This window comes from Equus przewalskii, chromosome 22, assembly GCF_037783145.1.
Source record: "Equus przewalskii isolate Varuska chromosome 22, EquPr2, whole genome shotgun sequence".
NCBI classification, from domain to species: Eukaryota; Metazoa; Chordata; class Mammalia; order Perissodactyla; family Equidae; genus Equus; species Equus przewalskii.
In genome coordinates this window covers 19806400-19830587 of record NC_091852.1, presented here as the reverse complement: position 1 = coordinate 19830587, position 24188 = coordinate 19806400, and the positions used below count along the sequence as shown (strand labels likewise).

The 24188-nt window shown below is 45.2% G+C and overlaps 1 protein-coding gene across 14 annotated transcripts in view; it reads left to right on the top strand.

The window, feature by feature from the left end:
• Positions 1-3241: 3241 nt before the first annotated feature.
• Positions 3242-24188, top strand: part of TJP2 (tight junction protein 2) — a 116062-nt gene continuing 95115 nt past the window's right edge. For 5 of the 14 annotated variants that reach the window (XM_070590514.1, XM_070590503.1, XM_070590493.1 and 2 more), the window contains exon 1: positions 6984-7123. The gene's annotated coding sequence lies outside the window, so the exon portion shown is untranslated. Of the gene's footprint in view, positions 3382-6538; positions 6767-6976; positions 7124-11452; positions 11611-24188 lie in introns of those variants that run through there. The other 9 variants (XM_070590515.1, XM_070590504.1, XM_070590494.1 and 6 more) reach the window with 6 other exon arrangements.

The following is a 24188-nucleotide window of genomic DNA, read 5'->3' as shown; positions in this document are numbered from 1 at the left end:
TACACAACTAGTTAAGCCACACTGTGGTGGTGTCCCATATAAAATAGAAGAAGATTGGCACAGATGTTAGTTCAGTTACAATCTTCCCCACCTAAAAAAAAAAAAACAAAAACCACCCATAGGCAAAGATGCCAGAACAGAAAGACTGGAAAAGCGGTCCCCTGTTTTAATCTTAGAGCTGCTGTACCAAAACTGGATTGTCTGCCTCCAGATATTTTGTGATGTGAAAAAAAATAAGGCTTATTTCTTTTTTGGCCACTGTGGTTGAGATTCTGTTATCTGTAGCTGATCATGATCCTGATACAAGATCCTTCTAGAGCTTTTTCTCTGCGTATATAGAGATATAATTTCTAAGACTAATAACAGTCTATGAGGCAAGGAATATTATTCTCATTTTTAAAAGGGAAACCAGGTCCAAGTAAGTCCAGTGAGCTTACTTCAGTCACACAAGTAGAAAGTGGTCACCCTGGGACGTACGCCCAGGTCTCTGGGACTCCAAAACCCATGTTTTCTCCTATGTGCCCCTCTCTAGAGTTCTTGCGCTGGCAGAGGAAGAGGTTCCTCCAAGTCTTTAAAAAGTACACATTGTTAGAAAACTTTGGTGGCATAGTGGTTAAGTTCGCCCGCTAGGCTTTGGCAGCCTGAGGTTTGCAGGTTCAAATCCTGGGCGCAGACATACACACGGCTCATCAAGCCGTGCTGTGCCGTCCCACAGACAAAGTAGAGGAGGATTGGCACAGATGTTAGCTTAGCGACACTCTTTCTCACCCCCACCAAAAAAAGACTTTGAACCAACAGTATTAACATGCATTTATTGAAAAAAAATAAAAGATCAGATCCTACCGCTTTTTCTAGTACTTTTCCTTTCTGCATAATTGTTTCAACTCTTGTTCATGTGCGTGCAGAGCTGCAGCTATTCTGTACATACTACTTTTTTCAGCTGATGTTTCTTTTTTTTTTTTTTAAGATCGGCTCCTGAGCTAACATCTGTTGCCATTTTTTTCTCTTTTTTTCTTCTTCTCCCCAAAGCCCCTCAGTACATAGTTGTATATTCTAGTTGTAGGTCCTTCTGACTCTGCTATGTGGGATGCCACCTGGGCATGGCTTCATGAGCGGTGCCATGTCCACACCCAGGATCCCAACCAGCAAAACCCTGGGCCGCTGAAGCGGAGCATGCGAACTTAACCACTCGGCCACAGGGCCGGCCCCTAATAGTGTTTCTTGATGTTTCTATATAGCTCACATTTTAAATTAAAAAAGTACTGAATGCAATCTGTAAGATGATGAAAAGGGGGAAATCATCTGGGCTATCACTACCCCAAAAAAACCAAAAACACAGTTTGCATTTTGGTTTATTTTGTTCCTACCCTTTCACCTACACATTTCATTTTTGCATCTTGGTAATCATAGCATGTGAATTTTGTGCTCTGTCATTTACACTGAATATTCCATGGTAAGTATTATCCACGAGCTCCATGAGGACAAAACCTCCATTTTTTGTTCATTATTGTACCACCTACGCTTAGCAGGATATAGTAAAGCTGACTCAATAAATATTTGTTGACTAGAATATTGCTACATACTCTTCATAGTTAACATATAAATGCCCGTATAATGTTCCTTTTAGTAGCTATGCCTTCATTTACTTAACTTTCCCCTAATTATTGGATATTTCTGTTTTCAATTTTTGCTTCACTTTTTTTCATAACAATGTATTATGAAAAGTTTTCTGCATATAATTTTCTCTGCATTTGTTCTATTTTCTTAAAAATAGGGCCCCCAGGGTAAAATTACAGGGTCAAATGATTTGGGCATTTTTTACAAGTCTTGATGCATTTTATGGAAATGCTTTTAAAACAAGGGAGCACTTTACAATGGCAATAGCAACAGGACAGTTTCTTCATACTCTCAGCTGCCCTGATTTTTGCTGTGTTTTTAAATCGTTGCTATTGATTTAAGTGGAAGAATCCCTTAATCAGTTAGCATGCTTATATAACCTCAGTTTAGTGTCACAGGCATACTAAGCCAAATAAATACTCATTAAAATGTGAGCCCATTATTTCAGTCACGTCCCTAATACCCCGACTATTAACCGATGCATAATAAGCACAGGTGCAATTCAACTGTATCTCAACTCTAATTTCCATGACTGGCCTATGTGAACACCAGTTGTAATTATCACAGAACTATTATCTTATGGTTTAGAGCTTTTCGAGCATCATAATGAGAAAGATGATTTTTACATTAGACACTATAAGTAATCATATCCTTTTTTCTACAAAGTCGTTCAATGAATTTATCTCTAGCCGTGTCTCTACATATTTCTATCTCCACCTTTCTCCCTGGAAATTTATAGGCAATCCCAGCTCCAGGGAAACTATGCTTTTCATGTGTGTTAAAAATTAAAATTCAGGAGCTGGCGCCGTGGCTGAGTGGTTAGGTTCACATGCTGTGCTTCTGCTGCCCAGGGTTTCACCGGTTCGAATCCTGGGTGGGGACATGGCACTGCTCATCAGGCCACGCTGAGGCGGCGTCCCACATACCACAACTAGAAGGATCCACAACTAAAAATACACAACTATGTACCAGGGGGCTTTGGGAAAAAAAGGAAAAATAAAATCTTAAAAAAAAAAATTAAAATTCACCAGAGGCTTAACTAAAACTATGGTGATCTTTGGACTGTTAACAAATGATTGACACAAAATATTATTTCTTTATGAGCTGTTTGTCAAAGTCCAAATAATTAACATTGTTGAATGTGATAAAGCAGGCAGTGTGCCACTTAATGAACTAATATTTTCTTAGAAAAACTTCCAAAGTTTTGGCCATAGAAACAATGAATCTCGAGGTAACCCCTAGCTCCAAACAGAGTTATAAATTGAAGGACTTAAGGTATCACACGGAAGTAGAATGGACTATAAAGTGTGTTCAAGGGGATCAGAATAATTAACCCAGTAATTGCTGAGCAAGGAGAAGGCATCATCTTTGCCTACTCTTCTTGCCTTTCTTTCCACTCCATGACGGGAAGCTACACGGGAGGTGTTTATCTGCCCCATTTCTGCCTCTGCTTGGAGAGAAGGTGGGGCTGCTGCCTGTGCGGCCCCATGGAGGAAGGTCCTGGGATTTCTCCAGGCCCAGGAGCAGCCTGCCCTCAGGCCAGACAGGTGTGACTGGGAATAAGGCCAAGGTGGGGAGCATTGAAAGAGCACTCAGCAGTCACATGACTCAGGCAGTCAGAGCCAGTTTGTTTCTGAGAGCTGCAGCTGGCTCCATTCAATCTTCAGGAAGCACCAGGGCGTCATGACCACAACCTCTCACGAAGTCCCCATCAGGACAGACGTCCTTCATCCCATTAGGCTCACTGCAAGTGTCAGCCAGAAGGTACGCGACAGATCTTCCAACCCACCCCACGCATTTATTTTACTTCTGCTTTTACTTAAATTCAAAATAGTACCCAAAAGTACAGGTCTGTCTTCACCACCGTCTCTACCCCTCTAAATCACAGCCTCTCCCGTTCACCTTTCCAGTTAACCACTGTTGTCAAGATGCTGAGCATCCTTGCGGCCCTTTTTCTATCCGTTTGCATATATATGTGCATGTATGTATTGCATAAAGAGGTTCATACCATACATATGGTTCTGTAACTTGCCTTTTTCCTTAGCAACAGGTCTTGGAGTCGTGTCTTTGCATGTTGGGTTCATATAGACTAGCTTACTGCTTTTAACTGATGGAGAGCACTCCTCAGAGTCAGTCAGGGGAAATACCTTAAAAAGTTGTGATCCCTCATCAAAGCCAAGACAGACATCCAGAATTCAATCCAATTCAATTGCCCTGCAATTTTTCTATCCGAAAAGTTCAAATATACAAAATAGTGGAAAGGCTGGTACAGTGCCACCCGTATACTCGCCACTATTTTCAACAATTGTCACCACTTTCGTTGGCTGTCACTTTAACTCTGCTAGAGTTAGATGGTTCTAAGATAATTATGAAAAGAAATAGGATTCATCAAATCCCAAGGTCTTGGGGCTGGCCCCGTGGCCGAGTGGTTAAGTTTGCGCGTTCTGCTGCAGGCGGCCCAGTGTTTCGTTGGTTCAAATCCTGGGCGAGGACATGGCACTGCTCATCAGCCATGTTGTGGAGGCATCCCACATACAAAGTAGGGGAAGACTGGCACAGATTTTAGCTCAGGGCTAATCTTCCTCAAGCAAAAAAAAAATTAAATTAAAAAAAATAAGGAAACCACCCAGAAAGTCACCAAAATACATTTAGCACATTCTGTGGCTATACCATTGTTTATTCAGCCATTCTTTTGCTGGCATTTCATTTTAATTTTTTGCTATTCCAGACACACAGGAATAAGCATTCTTGAATATATTTCTTTCAATACTTGTGTGACTTTGGGGGGCAAGGGAGATAGATACCTAGAAATGGAGTTGTCAGGTCAAAGGGTGAGGAGACTGAAGTTGAGGCCAGAAAAGTTAGATGCAAAACTCAGGATCACACAGGGCAGCAGGTAGCAAAGTGAAGGCTGGAAACAAGGCTCTTTCTGGGGCTCTGCGGTGCGCCCATCGCCAGGAAAGAAAACAGCTGTCTTATCAAGGGATGTGTCCCACTTTAGACTGTGGCGTCACCCTTTGCCCCTCCTGCCTGGCCAGCCTGCAGGTGAAGTACAGTATCGATTTCAGAACCTCAAGACACAGAACACAAGAGCTCCCTGTCACAAGAGGCAGCAGAATAGGGCTTTGTCTGGAAAGGCATGGTGGTTTCTATGGGACGGCCTTGGTGCCAGTGGCACAGAGGGAACCTCAGCTGAGCTCCAGCTCAGAACCCTGAGTTCTCATCCCACTTTTCATAGCACTGCCTCTGTGGCCCACAGAGGCGTCTCTTTTTATTTCTCTGAGCAGATTTTGCAGTGTTTAGTCTTCAGAGTGGACATGGTTTTTAGTTACTGAAAATGCTGTTTTGCTGATTACAGGAAAGCACAGACAAAGGAATACATACAGCATGTACCCAGAATAAAAAGAGTGGGTGGGAAAAACGAAGATAATGTCAGTTACCAGCTTGGCCAGCCAGAGTCCCTTTCTTCCTACCTGAACACATTCAAAGAAAATCCAAAATCCAAGACTTGCTTGAAATGTTCATTTCATTTCAGATACAGAGAGAAATTAAATAGATGTTTTATTGTGTGTGCATACACATATATAGAAAATGAGTACACCACCCAAACACATGTAGTAGCAACATCGACTCCATGTGTGTACTAGATTAAATCAGTGATGTATGATTAAAACTTTAAAAAATTTTTCCTAATTTAGGGAATATCAAATTTCCCCAAATATCTCATAATTTTTTTTAATGGTTGGTTGGTTTGAATCAGGACCCAAACAAGAATTATACATTGTATTTCATTGATACTACTTAAGTCTTTTAATCTGTAGGTTCCCCCCCACCCCATCATTTTGAACACCTTGCTACTTGTTGAGGAAACTGGGTCATCTGTCTTTTTGAGTTTCTCATGTTCTGGATTTTGTTGATGGTACTCAAAGTAGTTGTTTAACACATTCCTTTATTCCAGCAGTTCCTATAAACTGGTAATTGGATCTAGAAGCTGGTTCAGACTCAGGTTTGCTCTTTCTGTGCTGGTGTGTATTTCCATCAGATGGCACATAACGTCTAGTGATCCTTTCTGTGATGTTGGTGGCCATTGATGACCACGGCCTTGATCCATTATTTCATTAGGGTTTTGGAAAATTCAAATGTTGTCATCCCTTATTTATTGACCAGAATAATTTCCTCGTCAACGACTTAAGTTATCCTGAGACGCAGTTTGGACATGTCTTAGCCTGGGTTTCTCAAGAAGCAGAGCCTTGAGACGTGGGCTGCATTGGGGACCGTCGTCCTAGGGAAGAAGTGAGGCATGGGGGAAGCAGAGAGCCAATTCAGGGGAGCCTCCCCAGGAGTCTCCTGCTTCAAGCCAACACCGCTATCCATCTCCAGAACATTTCATCACCCCAAATTGAAACTCTGTACCCATTAAACAATAACTCCCCATGATCTTTCTAGGCTTTTTAAAAAGACTCAATGGAAGGAGCACCGGCTTGCCAGGTGCAGGCTTGGGCCCTTGCAAGAGGCTGCCCTCCCGGCTGAGCAGGGATTCCGTTGTGACTAAGCAGGCTCTCCGGTTAGCGCTCCCGCCCTCACCTATTGTCCCAGCGGGAAGAACCGGTATTTCCGGATTGGGGCCTCAGACTCTGATGCCGGCTAAGGGCGAAGGAAAAAGGAAGGGGGCAGGGGAACGGAAGCCGATCATAAAAAGTTAACTTTCCACCAAAATCACTAACCTGCTTCGCATCCCCCCCAACAAAAACAAAGACCCCAATACCATCGGATAGACACTCGCAATGGCCCACAACCATCCTCTCGTGGTCTTTTGAAGGTAGCAGAGCCGAGCCCTTCCTCGCCAGCACCCCTGGGGAGGATCGGAAAGCCGACCTGGGCAGGAATAAAGAAAGCAGCACAGAGAATTCCAGTCGCCCTGGGCGGGAAGAAAGCTCAGCAGCGGTTTTGCAGAGAAGGGAAGAGGCAAGGGAGTGGGCGCGCCGGCTCTGGGACGAGGCGGTCTCCGCGCCCCAACCCCTGCCCCACCACTGGGTGGCGTGTGTGACGCTCCCCTCCGTCCTTCCCGACACCCCAAAGTAGCGCTGCAAGAAGCTGCGTCCTTCCCCGAGGTGACACGTCTGGCACCCTCGGGATCTCCAGGACGCAGGTGACAGCCGCGGGCCACCCTCGTCCCCTCCGGATCGCCGCTCTCTGACTCGCCGCCGCCCACCTCCCCCTGCCCCCACCCTGCATATTCTTTTTCTTTCTTCTAAACCTCCAAACAGGAAATAGCTTGAGTCACAATAATACACAGGAGCAGCGGCCGAGGCCACTGGCTCCCGCCCATTCCCGGGGCAGCCTCCTGCACTCCGCCTCGGGCCAGGCGCCGCCAGCGACGCGCGCGGGGAGCGCAGGGGACACGGGCCCAGGAGCTGGCGCGGCGACGGAGCGCGCCCAGGCGCCGCCGAGAGCCGCCTTCGCCCGGCGCCCGACTCCGCTGACTGCGGCCGCCACCCGCCTCCAGGCGAGTACCCTCCCTCCTCCCTGTCCCTCCCCGGGCCCGAGAGCCGGCCGGGCGGCCGGAGGAGAGCCGCCCCAGGCGCAGCAGCCCGGGCTCGGGCGTCGCCGGGCTGCCTTCCTCCTGTCCCAACTTTGGCGAGGGAGGGATTCGCGGGATGTGGCGGGGCGCTTGCGCCGTGGATCTGTCGTGCGGGCGGAGGTGAGGGGCAGCACCAGTAAATGCGAGTGGATGCCCCCCTCCCCTCCCGATCTCTGGATTCGGGGTGTACTTCATTGAGCATTGATTTTTTTCCTCTCTGGGGATGCTTAACTGACTTTTGCCTCCTCGTACCCCCAGGGGACGACAGCGCGTCACGGGGTTTCTGTTGGGGAATCGCCCGGAAGTGGGTTCCAGCAGCTACAGGTGCCTGGGAGCCACCTTCTTTCTCCTACCTGGCCTAGAGCCTTCTACCCCAAGGGATGGGAACTGTTTCACTTTCTGCTGAGCTTCTCTTTAACCAGATTAAAAGGGCCTCTGAGTTTCTGTTGGCGCAGCCAGCGTTTGCAGTATCTAGAGAGGGCAGGAGCTGGTGCTTTGGGTTGAGGGAGGCGCTGGTTAGCTGAAAGCAGGTGAGGCTGCCGGGCGGCCAGCAGATCTCAGCTGCGGGGCTGGAAAACTGTGCACACTTGCGAGCCGCGCTGTACAGCCCCAGAGGTGCTCGCAGGCCTGCGCAGCCGGCAGAGCGGGGATCTGTGCCCCCGGCCCCGCAGGGCTTTCGAGCATCTTATGTGTGTGTGAGGTTTTGTTTTGTTTTTTTTTTCTACTTTCTGACCCATTTGTAAGGGAGGGGCCGAGTTCATCAACATGCTGGGTGTTGTCAGTTTTCAAGGGCTGCATTGCAAGATTCTTCTATAGGAAACTCAATCAGAACTGAGTTGGAGACTTTTATGTTGGATAAAGGCCACTGAATTCCAGGCATTCTTCGAGCTTGAGAAGGGTATTTTCAAGCCCGTTTTGAAGTCTGCATGAGGGCTTTCTGCGAAACTGCCTCTCTGTCAACTATCCTTGTCCTTGGCTGCTTCCTAGTCCCGGATGGGGTGAGGGGTGGGGGGTGCTCTCTGGCGGCCCCTTCAGTCAGTCCTTCTGTCCAAATGTCTCAGCGTATTTTTACAAACGGTGGTTGGTAGGTAAGTTGAGTCCTTAACCAGGTTGCTTGAAAGATACGCTCGACCCTCTGCATTTCTTGGTGAGGCCAACGGTGTTCTAGATGCTCAGACCGATAGGGTGACAGCCTGTTTACTTTCCAGTGCTCTGGGGACTTGTTGCTTCAAGGAGGCCCATGGTCCAGGCGCAGGGGCATCACCTGGGGGCCTATTAAAAATACTGGATCTCAGGCCCCACCCAGACCTGCTGAGTCAAAAGTCCCAGGGGACTGTTTGCACATTAACGTTTTTTTTTTTTAAAGATTTTACTTTTTTTCCTTTTTCTCCCCAAAGCCCCCCAGTACATAGTTGTATATTCTTCATTGTGGGTCCTTCTAGTTGTGGCATGTGGTTCGCTGCCTCAGCGTGGCTTGATGAGCAGTGCCATGTCTGCGCCCAGGATTCGAACCAACGAAACACTGGGCCACCTGCAGCGGAGCGTGTGAACTTAACCACTCGGCCACGGGGCCAGGCCCTGCACATTAGCGTTTGAGAAGCACTGGCCTGTGGTGTTTAGGGAAGTTTTCTGCTCAGTGAAAAGAAGTGATTCACAATACATTTCCATCCAGTCCTCCATCTGAACCTTGATTTTTGCCAGGTGGGGACAAATGCACCACAGCCGAATGGGTCCCAGCCCCTCGACCCCAGGGTGACAGGCTCCTTAGCAAGATTTGGACAAGTGGTTGGCATACTAGCCTGTGATTTTTTTTGTTTCTGGATGCTTTTATTTTATTGTTGTGTAAAATATACGTAACATAAAATTTACCATTTTAACCATTTTGAAATGTACCATGTAGTGGCATTAGGTACATTCACGATGTTGTGCAACTATCACCACTGTCCATTTCAAGGACTTTTTCATTATCCCATTAGACTCTGTACCCATTCAACTATATGCCATTCTCCTCCTCTCCCCAGCCCCTGAGCCTCTGGATGCTGTTAATGATATTTTTTGTAGGGTATAGAAAAGGTGGAATAGGAATGTAAAGTAAAACTAAAATTGTGTTCACAAAACATGAACAAACATTTGGAGATTCCTGGGTTGCTGGCCTGGTGGATATGGCACTCTAGCTACAGGCTCTTAGAGACAACCGTAAACCTGATACCGAACCACGTTCCTTTTGCTCGCCGCGAGATTATACCAATCTCCGAGAGGACAAGCTTGCAAAGAGAAACGGTTAGTCGCAAGGCAGCCAAGTGAGGAGAAGGGAGAACCAATCTCAAATCTGCCTCCTGGAAAAATGGGGATTAGGGATATTTATGGGATAAAGGGGTAGAGTGGCCTGCAGTGTGGGAATAGACGATTGGAGGTAAGGAGAGGTGAGGTAATTGACGAGCTGCACAAGAGGAGTCAAGCTTCCTGGCTCTTCACAGGACGCATGTTCACAAAATGGCGGCCTGACCATGATCTGAGGGTGGAGTTTTTGGCTCCTTGGTGTCTATGAGTCCTCCAGGAAGGCCCAGTTGATGAGTTGGTGGTCTTAACCAGCCTGAACTGGACAAGAAAAAACACACAGGTTATGCAGTGACCTAAGCAGCCCTCAGAGATGTTATCTGTAGGGTGTGGCTTAGTAATGCATTACCTAACTGCTTTTGCAAACAACTAACTGAATTTAGTTAAAGCAAGTTGGCCCCCAGTTTCAAACCCATGAGGATTTCCTTTTTGGTTTGGCTTGAAAGGAATGGAGCTCGCCAGGGCTCAAACTACACTAATTAACTAAACGTGATGCTGGTAAAATCCATCTGTGTACTTCTTTTACCTGGCTTCATTTTAGGTGTCTTGTTTATATTGGGTTTAGGTTTTTTTAACACTGACTCAAACTCAGTTTTGAAAGTAGTTGAAATAAACCCGAAGGAAAAGCGCTGTTGTTTGGTAAATAGAGACGGTCACAGCAAGACTTCAGAATGAAGATTCGAAGTAATTTTCCAAAATACCCCAAACTATTTTGTTTCTGCTTTAATGTTAAATAAGTCCAATGACATTTTTCCTAGTTGTACAAATGTTTGTATACTTTAGAAAAGCCTTGTAATAGTGAGAATTATCTCCTTAAAATTGTCCAGCCTGTGGTTTGAGGACACGCTGTTCAGTGAGATCATAGATATGAACTGGTGATCTAATAAAAATGGTTTCATTTATGATCTAAGAAAGTTATTGTCATAGATCGAGAGTGTGGTTCAGAATACGTAGGTGATCAGAGATATTTGGAATATTTACTAAATAGCTGATTAGTGGGAGATCTTTCAGATTCTTTCCAGATTCTTTTTTTCTCTGAGACCCATGACTTTTCTTGCGTTATGATTCTCATCAGAATGAGGCTGTCAAGTTGTAGGAAGGAACTTCCAGCTTCCTTTGACTGAAAAGTCCCTTTGAAATGATGAATGAAAATAATTCAAATGGGCAAGATTTGGCAGAAAATTCTCCTTATTGAGGAGATTCTTATAGTCACAGGGTTTTAGAATGTTATTTCCTTCTAATTCTAGTAATGCAAAAGGGAAAAAGTTTCCCTCCTCCACTATATTCTCTTTTGAAATGGCAATATAGTTCAGTGTTTTATTTGGTGAACAAATGCTATTTTGTAGTCCACATGTAAGAAAAAACTGTCCAGTGAATGGTTTTACCAGTGATTCAGTGATGCCTGGGGAATCATGTGGGGAATTTAGTAAATATGGAAACTCTCCAGCTACTCCCCGACCTACTGAGTGAGAATCTTTGCATTGGAATCTGTTAACACCTTGGGTGATTCTGGTATATAATTAGGTTTGGGTTTCTCTAGAATAAACACACACATGCAAACTAAGATAATTGAAAAGTTAATCTGAAGGTAGAAGAGAGCACAATGTTATATTAAACATGAAATAAAATTAATAATGAATTTTTCCTTTAAATTAGGTAGTCATAGTTTCAGGTGTGGCAAATGTAATCAACACCTTTTGATGTTGATCATCATTCTTGAGATCTGAGATTTAGAATCCTGAACACCCAGAGGAACCCAGTGGTCTCCAGAGGAGAGATCAAGGTATTAGACTATTTGACTTAGCATCAGCCAACGTTTGTTGAGTGCCTATTGTGAATCCGGTATTTTCAGATATATTCTTATTAAATCTTTATAAAAACGTTGAGAGAGGTATTTCTTTTTTTCTCATTTTACAGACGAAAAAACTGAAGCCAACCTGGGTCTTCCTACTCTAGACCGTGGTAGTTTCCGTGGTCCCTCCATGTAGCATAATAAATCCCTGCCTACGACTCTGTTTCACCTTCAAGAAGCTATGGTTTCATTAATTCTTCATTCAGATCTCTTGGAACATCAGGTACTATGTGCACCAGGTCCTGAGGCAAATAAAAAGATGAGCCAAAACTGTAAAAAATTCCTAAAGAGCAAAGAGTTCTTTTCCGTGGTACCACAAGACCTCTGATGAGTGGTCAGTTAGATTATACTTGCTTGAGTGTAGCATTAGTGTAGCTAGTCCAGCTCCCAGAAAAATCAAGTCTTGGTCATTCTTATGGTTGAGATTGGTCAGCTAGGTCGTCTCTGGGCATTGGCCTCACAGTCTCTATGTTGGTGCCTCAAGATGTTACACATGTAGAAGAAAGGGCACAGAATTTAGGTAGAGAAAAACTGACATTTCCCTTGACCAGCTGCCTGAGCAGGAGGAAACCTCATAAACTCAGAGCCACTGCCTCCTGGACTGTAAAATTAGGGAGTAATTCTCCCCTCTAAGATCGTGGTAAGGACTTGAAGGGAACTTATTTGTAAAAGTGCTTGTAAACTGTCAGATGATGATAAAAAGCTATCTCCTGTCCTCATTTGGGAGAAGTTTACAGTGCAAAGGAGACAGAAAAAGCAACACATTTGAGGTAACTAACACTTTTTAGTTAACTGAGTCTGTTTGTAATTCTTTTCTAGCTTTAGGCCATTTTTTAAAAAACAATTTTATTGAGAAACAAAATTCACGGGCCATACAATTCACCTATTTCAAGTGTACAATTCTTTGGTTTTGAGTATATGAACAGAGTTGTATAACCGTCACTACAGTAAATTTTAGGACATTTTTATTGCCCTAAAAAGAATACCCCCCAAGCCCCCATGAACCCCTTAGCTGGCACCTCCCGAGCCCCTCCCTCCCTCACCCTAAGCAACCACTAATCTACTCTCTGTCTATAGATTTGCCTATTTTGGACATTTCATATAAAATGGAATTACTCAATATAGGGTCCTGCATGTCTGGCTTCTTTCACTTAGCATAATGTTTACAAGATTTATCTGCCTTGTAGCATGTATCAATGCTTTATTCTTTTTATTGGCAAATAATATTCCATTGTACGTGTATACCACATTTTGTTTATCCATTCATCTGTTGATGGACATTTGCATTGTTTCTACTTTTTGGCTATTATGAATAATGCTGTTGTAAACATTCATGTACAAATTTTTTATGTGGATATATGTTTTCATTTCTTTTGGGTACATACCTAGAAGTGGAAAACATAACACTATTTTAACATTTTCAGAAACTGCCACACCGTTTTCCAAAGTGGCTGCACCCGTTACAATCCTACCAGCAATGTATGAGTGTTCCAATTTTTCCATATCCTCATCAACACTTATTGTATCTTTTTTTTTTTGAAAAAGGTTAGCACTGAGCTAACATTCATGGCCAATCCTCCTCTTTGTGCTGAGGAAGACTGGCCTTGAGCTAACATCTGTGCCCATCTTCCTCTACTTTATATGTGGGACGTCTGCCACAGCGTGGCTTGATAAACGATGCATAGGTCCACGCCCAGGATCCGAAGCAGTGAACTCCAGGCCACCAAAGTGGAGTGCGTGAACTTAACCGCTGTGCCACCAGGCCGGCACCTTGTATGTCCTTTTTATTTTAGACATTCTTCTTGCTGTGAAGTGGTTTTGAATCACTCTGCTCTGATGGCTAATGATGTTGAACATCTTCTCAGGTGCTTATTTATTATGCCATTCTTTCTTGACTTTTTTTAGAAAATTCTTTTCTAAGGGAAAACTAGATAAAGAAAGAGGGAAATCAGTTTTGAACAGATTCTCAGTTTTGGTGGTTTAGAAGAATACTGAAAATGTAAATTGAGCCCATTGGTCTTTTGACATTTATTTCAGTTTGGGCTCATCTTTTTATTTGCTTTAGGTCCCAGTGCATGTAGGACCTGATGTTCCAAAGGACATGAGTGAAGAATTAAGGAATACGTAGCTTCTTGGAGGTGAAGGGGAGTAAGTAGGCAGGGACATATTATTCCATATGCTGATTTAATGCCCTCTAAAACATCATGCACCTCTCAAATGTCAATTCAATAACACACCAAAAAATGCATTGGTGCTAGTGGTAGACATTTTAAACACTTTAACTAAAATATCGTTTAATATTATTTTGGTTAACATCTGTCCATTCTACTTATTGAAATATACAATGATATACTTTAAAAATCGTATTAACAAATTGTTTACATATTTTGTTAGGATACTCTTTATTTTATTTTCAAGTACTCCCAAAAGGAGGTAGACTGGTGGACATTTTTGGGTTAGTATGTTTTTGTTCTTTCCCAAGCTGCCTAGCAGTGTTTTTTCTCTATTGCCATGTGGACAACTATCTTCATGCTCTACAGTCACAAATCAATTGTGAATTTTTAAAATACCTGTTGGCATTTTGGAGGCCTACTCTATTGAACTTGGTTTGTGCTGTTTTGATCTTGCATTACTGGTAATGTAGGTAGCATTAAGAGAAATAGGGACATCAGCTGGATTTAGAAAAAGAAAATGACTTCCATTTGAGAATTGTTTGAGACAGCCGTGGAGTAAGCAAGTGGCAGTGTGTGGTGCAGTGGTTTTCAAAAATGAGCCTGAGTCTGGTGGGGCGGAGGGTGGGGAGGGAGGAAGCTGAGAATCTGCATCTCTAACCGGTACTCAGGGGATGCTGATGCTTCTGGTTTGGGGACCACATTTTCAGAACCAGTGGTTTGGAGGTATTTGGAAGTGTAGGCCTGGAGCAAGACAGAGGGAAGGGACAAGGCTAGAGGTTGCCTTGGGCATCCTGTGCACACAGGAGCTTCGTGGAGCCAGGGGAGTGGGTACAATTGAGGAGCGACATGGACAAGTGCTGGGCCCTGAAACATAGGGATCTGGTGGGGAGCGTTAGCTGAAAGAAGAGAAGCCTCTGAGATGGGGAAAGCATGGGCAGAAGGTAATGAGGTGACCAAGGCCGGTGAGGGCCCCAATTGTTCCACGTAAACAGAGGAGCGAGGACACACCTGGGGTTGGTTGCAGAGGAAGGACTGGGCTGCTGTCCAGATGGTGGGTGTTGTAGCTGTGCAGGTCTTGCCTTTCCACCACTTTCAGGAAGGCCAGCATTACCGGGTAGTGGGATATGCTGCTTGGGGCCACAGGGTCAGGTGTGGACTTTCATGAGATGACAGAGCCCCTTTAGTCCTTCAGGCCACAGTCCTGGAGTCATGACTGACTCCTCTCCTTCTTGCCTGTCAGTGCTAACTGTAATCAACTTAGAACCACGGCGAGCTTTGTGAGCCAGAAGCAAGAGTCCTTAGTGCAAGTGGGGCTGTCAGTTTTCCGCCTTTCATGCGTTTGCCCGCTCAGCTTAATAGCTTTAAGATCTGTGCTACCGTGCGTCGAGTCTCCTTAGCGTAACTCAGTATAAGCCGATTCTGAGAGCGGGTGCTGACAATCCACATTATGAAGGTCAGAAGATTTGCTACAGAAAAGAAACCCAAGAAGGGCAGCAGCCCACTGCTGTTGGGTCCTCTGACGCTGAGCTGTGTGCCACCCTTCCTGCTGGTTTCACAGAGTCGAGACAAATGCCTCCTGATTTTATTTTATATTTTAATTTAAAGGAATCCTCATTATATTTGAGGACATAAAGCATTTCTCTTGGGTTTCGGAAGAAGGCCAAAGCCATCCTAAGGTGTTCTGTGTTATCCTTTGGGGACACTGAGCAGAGCGAGAGGGTTAATATCAGTGGTTGTAAGCTAACTGCCCAGCTCTGCCTGGGGCGGGCCAGGTGGTCAGGAGCTGAGTGGCAGCTACCTACTTTAGACTCACCTATTTGTCCCCAGGCCTACTTAGCTGGTTGCACACTTTTGCATTCCTGCCTAGCCCCTGCAGCTCTGGGTGTGTGATTCTTCTGGTTAATGGACAGGACTGCATAGGAAGTCTTTCACAATCCTGTTTGTGTGGAGAGACCGTGTCTTGAGACCCCCTAAGACCACCCCCAGTCTCAAAGATTCCTGGAGGCCTCCCAGAACTTCACATATAGCCATCCTCACCACTATGAATATTACAGTGAAAGAACACCAAAAAAGTCCCCCAGGGGAGAAAGTATATGGAGCGAAGACCGAGGAAACCAGACGCAAGCTTCCAAGTGTCTTCCCCCAGTGGGGTCACACAGGACATGCTTAATTCCATCAGCAACGAGCTGTGGCAGCCCACGAAATGTTGCCAACATTCCCCTGTTCATTAAAGACTCAGTGCCCAGCGTTTTACCTGGGGACTTGTTACATTGACATCCTCCGCACAGCGTGTACCAAAAAGTTCAGACTCCCAGAGAGAAAACAGGTGTCAGCCACTCTTATTAGTCCTGGGAAGGATGGGAACCTTCCTAAAATCCAAGTTCCCAGATGCCAGGCAAGGGCCTACCTTGTCCATAGTCCTTTCAAAAGATGGTAACTATTCTGTGTACTGATGGGGCTGAGGATGGGAAGTGAGGATGGTGATGCAAGCCCCTGCACTTGGGGAAGGGGTCTGTCCATGCAGCTTCAGAGTCTGGTGCTGCAGGAGCTTCTCTCCCTCTGATCAAAGCAGGGGAAGGCAGAAGTGACCTTGGGTTTTGCACTCAGGCCTTGGTTTCAGGATGATGACTGGGATTCCTTCACTACAGGGATCGAGAAGGGCACATTGGAAAAGAGTTCAAGCCTTGTTCATTCATGCATTCATTCATTCTTAACATGCGCTATTGATGCCTGTACTCTGCCAGGCATTGTGCCAGATGCTAGGGATATTGAGCAGAGCAAAGTCTCTGCCCTCATGAGACCCATATTCTGGAGGAAGACAAATAAGTAAAGAGGCAATTACATTCATCATGACGGGGATAGGACATACCTCGGGCCCTCGGGCACCTACCCAGGCTTAGTGGGTGTCAGAAGGCATGAATTTTGTAATCAGACCATCCTGGTAGGAATCACACCTCCACCACTTCTTACCTGTGTGGCCTCCGGCAAGTTGCTTAGTCACTTGGTGCCTGAATTTCTTCACCTGAAAACAGGAGGATTTTATATGCACCTTTCAAGGTCGTGAAAATTAAACAAGATAATGCATATAGAGTGCTTGTCTCAGTGGTTGGCACAGTGGACATGTTCACTAAATAGTGGTTTATCGACATCTAAGCAAGGGGAAGGTGTGTTAGCTGGAGGGTTTGGCATCTGCCATACCCTTGCTCTGTGCACAGCCTCATGTGAGAAGGCTACCCTGCCTCCCGCCAGCCCTGGGCTCATAGAGGCACTGCAGGCTGCGTTCCTGCCAGCGCGCTCTGCTTTCGGGTCCAAGAACACTCTTTGCTGTATCGCTTTTCTGGCTCTTGGGGATACTTTTCCCTCTGCTTAGGATGCTTCAGATCCTTTTGTCAGCCTAAGAAATATCTACTTATATTATTAAGACCTAACTCAAGGACCTTCTATGTGAAGACTTTGCCAAGCCAAGCCCCTGCGACAGGATTGCCCACTCTCTGCTTTGTCCCCTCCCTCTTCCGTGGCCACTCGCATCCCTGTTACTGCATACTAGGTTGCAGTTACTTGTCATCCCATTGCACTGGGTCATTCTCTTTTTTTTGAGGAAGATTAGCCCTGAGCTAACTGCTGCCATTCCTTCTCTTTTTGCTGAGGAAGACTGGCCCTGAGCTAACATTCATGCTCATCTTCCTCTACCTTCTATGTGGGATGGCTACCACAGCATGGCTTGCCAAGCGGTGCCATGTTCGCAACCGAGATCCGAACCGGCGAACCCCGGGCTGCCGAAGCAGAACATGCGCACTTGACTGCTGCGCCACCGGGCCGGCCCCTGACTGGGTCATTCTTGAGGACAGGGATGGTTTGGTGTTATTTGTATGTCCAGGGTCAATCAGTGTTTGATAGGGAGGGAGCGGCTCAATGGTTGTTCAGGGAATGAATGAATGAATGAGTGTGGGGTTGAACTAGAAAACCCAACAGGAAGTGGATACAATGTCAGCAGAATAGGTCTCTGCCCTCAGATCAGAGCTTGCAGTGTAGGGGGGAGGCAGAAAGAAACAGGAAAACACAAATATGTAATTAGAGACTGAGAGGTGACACAAGGAAAACAGAGTCTGGTCCAGCAGCAGATGCAAGGGGAGCTGGAACCGGCAGGAATGGGAGGTCCGAATGTTGATGCCCTGGGCAGTGTGCTGTTATTTTCTGCAGTGTGGGCGGTGCTGGAGGCTGGAAGGACTGGTCAGGCAGGGAGCCGCACCAGGAGAGCCAGGAGCCCTCCAGATGGAGATAGATATGCAGATCAAAGGTTATAAGCAACTCAACTGCCAAAGGACAGGCCCATGAGAAGATCTAAGTGGACACTGGGAAGCTTGAAGTGGTCCAGTCAGGGGCCGTGGAAAACTGGGGTCGAGGGCCCTAAGGGTGATTGAGGAAGTGGCACCCAGCGAGCTGAAAACCCGTCTGAGCTGGATCCAGGATAGTCAGCTCAGGCTTCCATAACCAAAGGCCATAGACAGGGCGGCTTAAACGACAAACTTTTATTCTCCACAGTTCCGGAGGCGGAAGTCTGAGATCAGGGTGCCAGTGTGATCAAGTTCTTGGTGAGGGCCCTCTTCCTGGCTTGCAGAAGGCTGCCTTCTTTCTGTGTGCTCACATAAGCTTTCTTAGGTACGTGTGTGCAGAGAGAAAGAGTGAGATCTCTCTCTTCCTGTTCTTATAAGGGCACTTTTCCCATCAGCAGGGTCCTGCTCTCCTCACCTAATCTAAGCCTAACTACCTCCCATAGGCACCTCCTCCAAGTACACTGGGGATTAGGGCTTGGGACATAAACATTCAGTCCATAGTCACCTGGGCCAATAAATATTTACTGAGGAAATAATAATTGTCGCTAGCACTTAGATAGCATTTCTTATGGTCTAGGCCCTAAGTGTTTTGCATTTTTCATTAAATTCGACTCTCACCCAACCTTCACAGGTAGGTGCTATTATTATCTCTTGTTTACAGATGAGGAAACTGAGACTCTGGGGAGGTTAAAAGACTTGCCCAGATCACACAGCTAATTAAGTATGAAGCTGGGAGTCAAATGCAGGCAATCTGGTTCTAGAATGCACTGTCTTAACCATTATACCCTGCTGCCTCTTAATTAGCAAGTGAACTCTGATATTCTTGAGTATCTATCATATGCTGGTTCCTGAGCAAGGAGAGACTCTGGAGATACAAGGATGAATATGACATCCGGCTACCTTCTAGGCCATCACAGAATGCTCATGGAGACAGACCAGCAAAAACATAATTTTTTGAAGTCAATTAAAATTTATTGAGACTAACGAGAAACTTTCTTTACCTTTTTCTCTTTTTTTTTTCTTTTGAGGAAGACTAGCCCTGAGCTAACATCCACTGCCAATCCTTCTCTTTTTGCTGAGGAAGATTGGCCCTGAACTTATATCTCTGCCCATCTTCCTCTATTTTTATGTGGAACACCTGCCACAGCATAGCTTGATGAGTGGTGGATAGGTCTGTGCCCGGGATCCGAACTGGTGAACCTCAGGCCTCCGAAGCAGAGTGCGCAAATTTAACCACTATGCCACCAGGCCTGCCCCTACCTCCTCTTTTAACTGTGATACATAGGACTATTGGCAGAGGGAAGTGTTTTGTCATTTCAAATGTGTCTGGCAGTTAAACTGCTTGAAAAAAATATACTGTTTAGGGAATAGTGGGCTGACTCATCAAATTAAAATTTACTATTTATTTTTAGTAGAGTGAATAATATAATGAGAATAATTAAGAGATGGTAATAGGTAACCTAAAATTTATAAGACTCTCAAGATGCAATTGAAAAAGTAGATGTATTGAAAAAGTAGAACCACTTCTGTGAAAGAATTTTTTCACTAAAAAAATATAGATAATTTCGAAATATTTTATAGGAAAGTTTAAAATGAGATGCCTTAAAAGCCTTGTGGTATTTGAGGATCTTGACTATTAGGGTCCTGTGGAAGCTCACTGAGCCCAGGAGGTAACTCACTTCCGGTTCTGGATGGGGGTGTCCAGGGAGAAACTCAGCCCATGAGGGGGAGGATGAGGAGGACAGTGCCCCCTTGGTGAGGAGCCAGTGTGGTGATGGCGGTGTTGGGGCTTACTGGAGAAGGAGAAGGAAGAGGATGTCTCCTTGCCACAACTCCACATTTGGATCCACTGAAACCGGCAGATTGGGCAAGAGGGGGAGGAGAGAGAAGAAAGTCTGCAGCTAGGAGGAGAGTCTGAGGGTGGGGGTGTGAGACCTCCTGTCTCAGAGGAAGCAGCACCCCCTACCCAGGGATCAGGGAGCAAATGCTCTGGCTGGCTCATCAGATGCATGAGGATCTACTTTTAGAAGGCACTAGAACAGAATAGTAAAGAGTCAGACCTGTGCTTGAATATTGGCTCTGCCACTTAGAAGCCACGTGATCTAGAGCAGGTTTCTTAACTCTGAGACTTATTTTCCTCCTTGTAAAAGGGAGTCAGTAATATTGCCTTCTCCCTGAGTTGGGGTGGCTCCAGTTTCATTGCTTTTTTGGTTATTCTTTGTCTCAGGTCTGCAACCTCCCATCTTGAAAGGGGAAGGTTTCGTTCAGCCTCCCACACTCTCAACCAATGATCATGAGCTCTTTTTTCAAGGGACAGAAGCTGGCTCTGAGAAGAAAGGATCTTTCCAGCTTTTTTCCAAGGTCTTTTTGTTTCTTTGGAGACCTCCTCATGTTCACAGCTCATCTTGTCGTTTGCTTCAGACCTTCGCTCCTCTGGCTCTGCCTTGACAGGTAGCATCCCAATAAGCTCCATTTCTTTCTCTTGACAAAGTCCCATCATTTCATTTCCTCTCTCCTGAAGGTTTTGAACGGTACTTTCAATCAAAACTTGCTCAATCTGACATTATTAAGATGACCTGTCGGGTCTGCTTTTCTGTCCTCTTCTTCTGCAGTGTTAGTCTAGATTGATTCTTCTCTCCATCTTGGATGTGAGATTCATGCTTGATTTTGGAACATCGGGCAGTTTCCTCCTGGATCTTCCTGCCTGGTCATCAATGTGGTCTCCATCCTCTGATTCCAACTTATCACCCCGTTCTCTTCTCCAAGAGAAGCTGCCAGTTCTTTGATCTTGAGTGAGCAGCATTCCACCAGACGCGGCTCTGACTCCCCACACAGGCCCTGGAGTGCTGTCCAGTCTTTCTTAGTTGCTCGTAATAGTTTTATGTGGCTTTGTCCTCTTATATTTTAATGGATTCAGCTTCTGCTTCCAGAGACTAGATCATTCTCACAGTATCAGACATTGGCTCATCTTGAGCATGGAGAATTTTTTTTCCTAGCTGTTGTGCTCTAAGGCATTTGCTGGACCAAATTACAGGCTGGACATGTCCAGGCCATCAGTTACGTCTGGGCTTTCATCTTTTTCCATCACAGGGCAAAACTTCAGGAGAGCTTTATATTGTTTTTTCACTTTAGGCAGCATTATAGGTTGAATTGTATCCCCTCCTCCTCCAAATTCAGATGTTGGCATCCCAACCCACAGTTCCTCAGAATGTGACCTTATTTGGAGACAGGGTCTTTACAGAGTAAATCAAGGTAAAATGAGGTCATGAGGGTGGACCCTAATCCAATATGACTGGTGTCCTTATAAGAAGAGGAAATTTGGACACAGACATGTACAGAGAAAAGATGATGTAGAGACACTGGAAGAAGATGGCCATCTCCAACCCTGTCAACACCATGGTTTTGGACTTCCAGCCTCCAGGACTGTGAGATAAAGAAATTACAAGATTTCTGTTGTTTAAGCCACGCAGTCTGTGGTACTTTGTTATGGCAGCCCTAGCAAACTAACACAGGCAGAAAAAGAAATTCTGCCTGAAACTGAGAACCATTAACACAGCGGCTATCACGGCACACTCCTCCACCTCCCACTGATACCCAGGGAGAGCAGGGCTGGGTCTCACATGATCAGGTTCTTCTGCCTTGAACTCCGCGGCGTCTCCTGGGTATACAGCTTTGGGACAGGATGAAGCTCCTCCCTGGGGCCCCACACTGGGGCTCTGCGGCCAGCTTGGCCACAACACTGTGATCACTGAGCAGATGTGCGCCTGGAACCAAACCTGTGTCTGACAACCAGGTGGACCCTGCTGGAGAGGGTTGGGGGCAGACCTCAATCTATGTGGAGCTCAAACGCTCTCAATGCTACCCAGGACTCCTTCTTTCCTTTAATTAATCTTCTCCATGGAAGGGCCTTCCATGGCCCAGAGGACCCACTGTATCCTCTGCACACATTTCAACACAACATAAATTCATCGTGGTTCCAGTTTTAATAGGTTAAGCAGAAAGTATTTGAGAGAAGAAGGAGCACCTAGCCCAGTCTGGGGTTCAACCAAAAGAGCTTTCTGGAAAAAATGAAGCCGCAACTAGTTAGCAAGGAAAAGAAAATAACACACACTTTCTGGCACATAGAATATGCTGGACATTACAGGTGCTAAGAGCTTTACATATAATAACTTAGTTTTTAAAACAACACCATGAGGTCAGTGCTCTTACTAGCCCCACTTTACAGATGAAGAAATGGAGGCAAAGAGACATTAAATGACTTGTCCAAGGTCACACAGCTAGTTAGTGGTGGAGCTGGACTTCAGTCCTAGGCAGTGTGGTGCCCCAGTTCATGCTAGTGAGTGGGAGGGGTGTGTCAGCAGCTGGAACTTCTCTCTCCAGGAGCCGGCAGCAGACTGCTGTATCCCAACCCTTCACCCCTGGCGTGGTCCCTGCCAAGTTCCAGAGACTCTCTCCCTTTCCTACAATTGCAGAGCAGAGGTGACTGATATCCCCCTAAGCCAACGAATGGCCAAGCCCCTCTTGAGCTAAGCCAGCTCCCATCAGTGTTCTAAATTCTGTGCAATGCCTCCTCACTCGTTGGCTCCTGGGCGAGAGACTGGACAGAATCCAAAACTCTAGGTTCTGAGTGGAAACGTAACATGAACACAATTTCTACCAACACTAGTAGGGAGATTTCTCTCACGTAAGGAGTTGAAAGTTTTTTATTTCTTAGGAATGAGGGTACTTGAAGAATCCATGAATTATTATGTAAGCAGGTTATTTGGGAGGGGCAGTCAATAAGGTGATTTTAATTTTGGCTTTTAATTATCCAGTAGCAGAGGTTAAAAATCTGGGAAATATCATAAGGAAGAACCTCCCCAGATAGTGGGTACCATCTGAGGTGGGCCCCAAGATCCTATGTTTACTCTTTTGAACTCACTCCAGCCCCTGGGTCCCTGTACCCTTCAGCCAGCCTGTTTTCCAGTCTCTGTTTTTCCCACAAAACCTCTCAGCCTTGGGGGTTTTGGTTCTTTGACTGTGTGTTGAAGGAAGTTGTAGCTGCAGGGAGAGTCAGAAGTTTATCAGTGTACCTTGTTCTTACCTGCAGAGAAATGAGGATTGAGGAAGGTTTCTTGAATAGGTATTGGGGATGGGAAAAGCAGAACAGATGGCAAAGGTGGCAGGAAGGCAGGGAGGAAAAGCTATCCATTGAATGCATATACATCATCTCATTGATTATTGAAACCACCCCTGTGTTGTGGTCTTATTCCAGTTGTACAGATGATCAAATAGGTTCAGAAGGATCAGGTAACTTGTTCAAGTTCACAAAGTCTTAAACAGCAGAGGTGGGATTTAAATCGAGTCTGATTTAACCACATTTAAGTATTAACCCATTTAACCACAGCTCTCTTTCCCTGTGTCGTGGGTTTATATGATTGGGCACCCACAAGGAATGGGTGAGGGTGGCTTCAGGGTTGTATGTCGGAGAACCAGGAGGAGGATGCAAGAAGCAAGAAAAGGCAAGAGGCAGCACTGCTGGGGGCTGGGCATTGGGTTCTTTCAGATATATATTGGGTTGGGTGGGAGAACAGGTTTGGAATGACAAATTTGGTGACATCCAGTTGAAGGTAATAGTTTCAACTCAGTAGCGAGTGCATTCTGAGAATGACTGTGAAGAGAGAAGGGTAGTTTGTGTTGAGGTGGGTGAATCAAGGAAAGCCACAACGAAGCCTCTTGAACTCTTTGTTAATTCTTTTACATCAGGTAGCCTGTTTTTCTTACAGTGTTCTGGTGGGTCACCTGAGTAGGAGATAGGTAAATAGATATTATATATGAAGATATTAAGGGGGAAAATGAAATGACATGCATTAAGCCATATGGTCTATTTGTAGTAGAGCTAAAAAAAAAAAAAAAAGAAACGAAAAGAAAAATAGCTGTTCTCTACTCTTCTACTTTTAGTTAAGGCTTTTTCCAGCTCCCTGAAAAGCAGACCACACCCTGTAAAACAGCCTGTTTGAGGAATTAGTTCATTTCCATTTTTATACTTCCAAAGCACAGGAACAGTTAAAGGACCCAGTGAAGAAGGATGTCCACTGTTTTCCTCCAGCAGAAATAAAGTTGAAATAATTAGTTCAAAAGGAATGTCAGTCTGATCTGTGAATTTTTATGTTCAACCTTAATCATTCAAAAAGAGAACTTGAACATCCTGACATAAAAGCGATTTTTGGATCATGTATATTTAAAGACTTTTTTTTAAAATAGATAAGTGATTTTTAATCAGACACTTGTAAAGAATTTCTGGAACTCTAAGG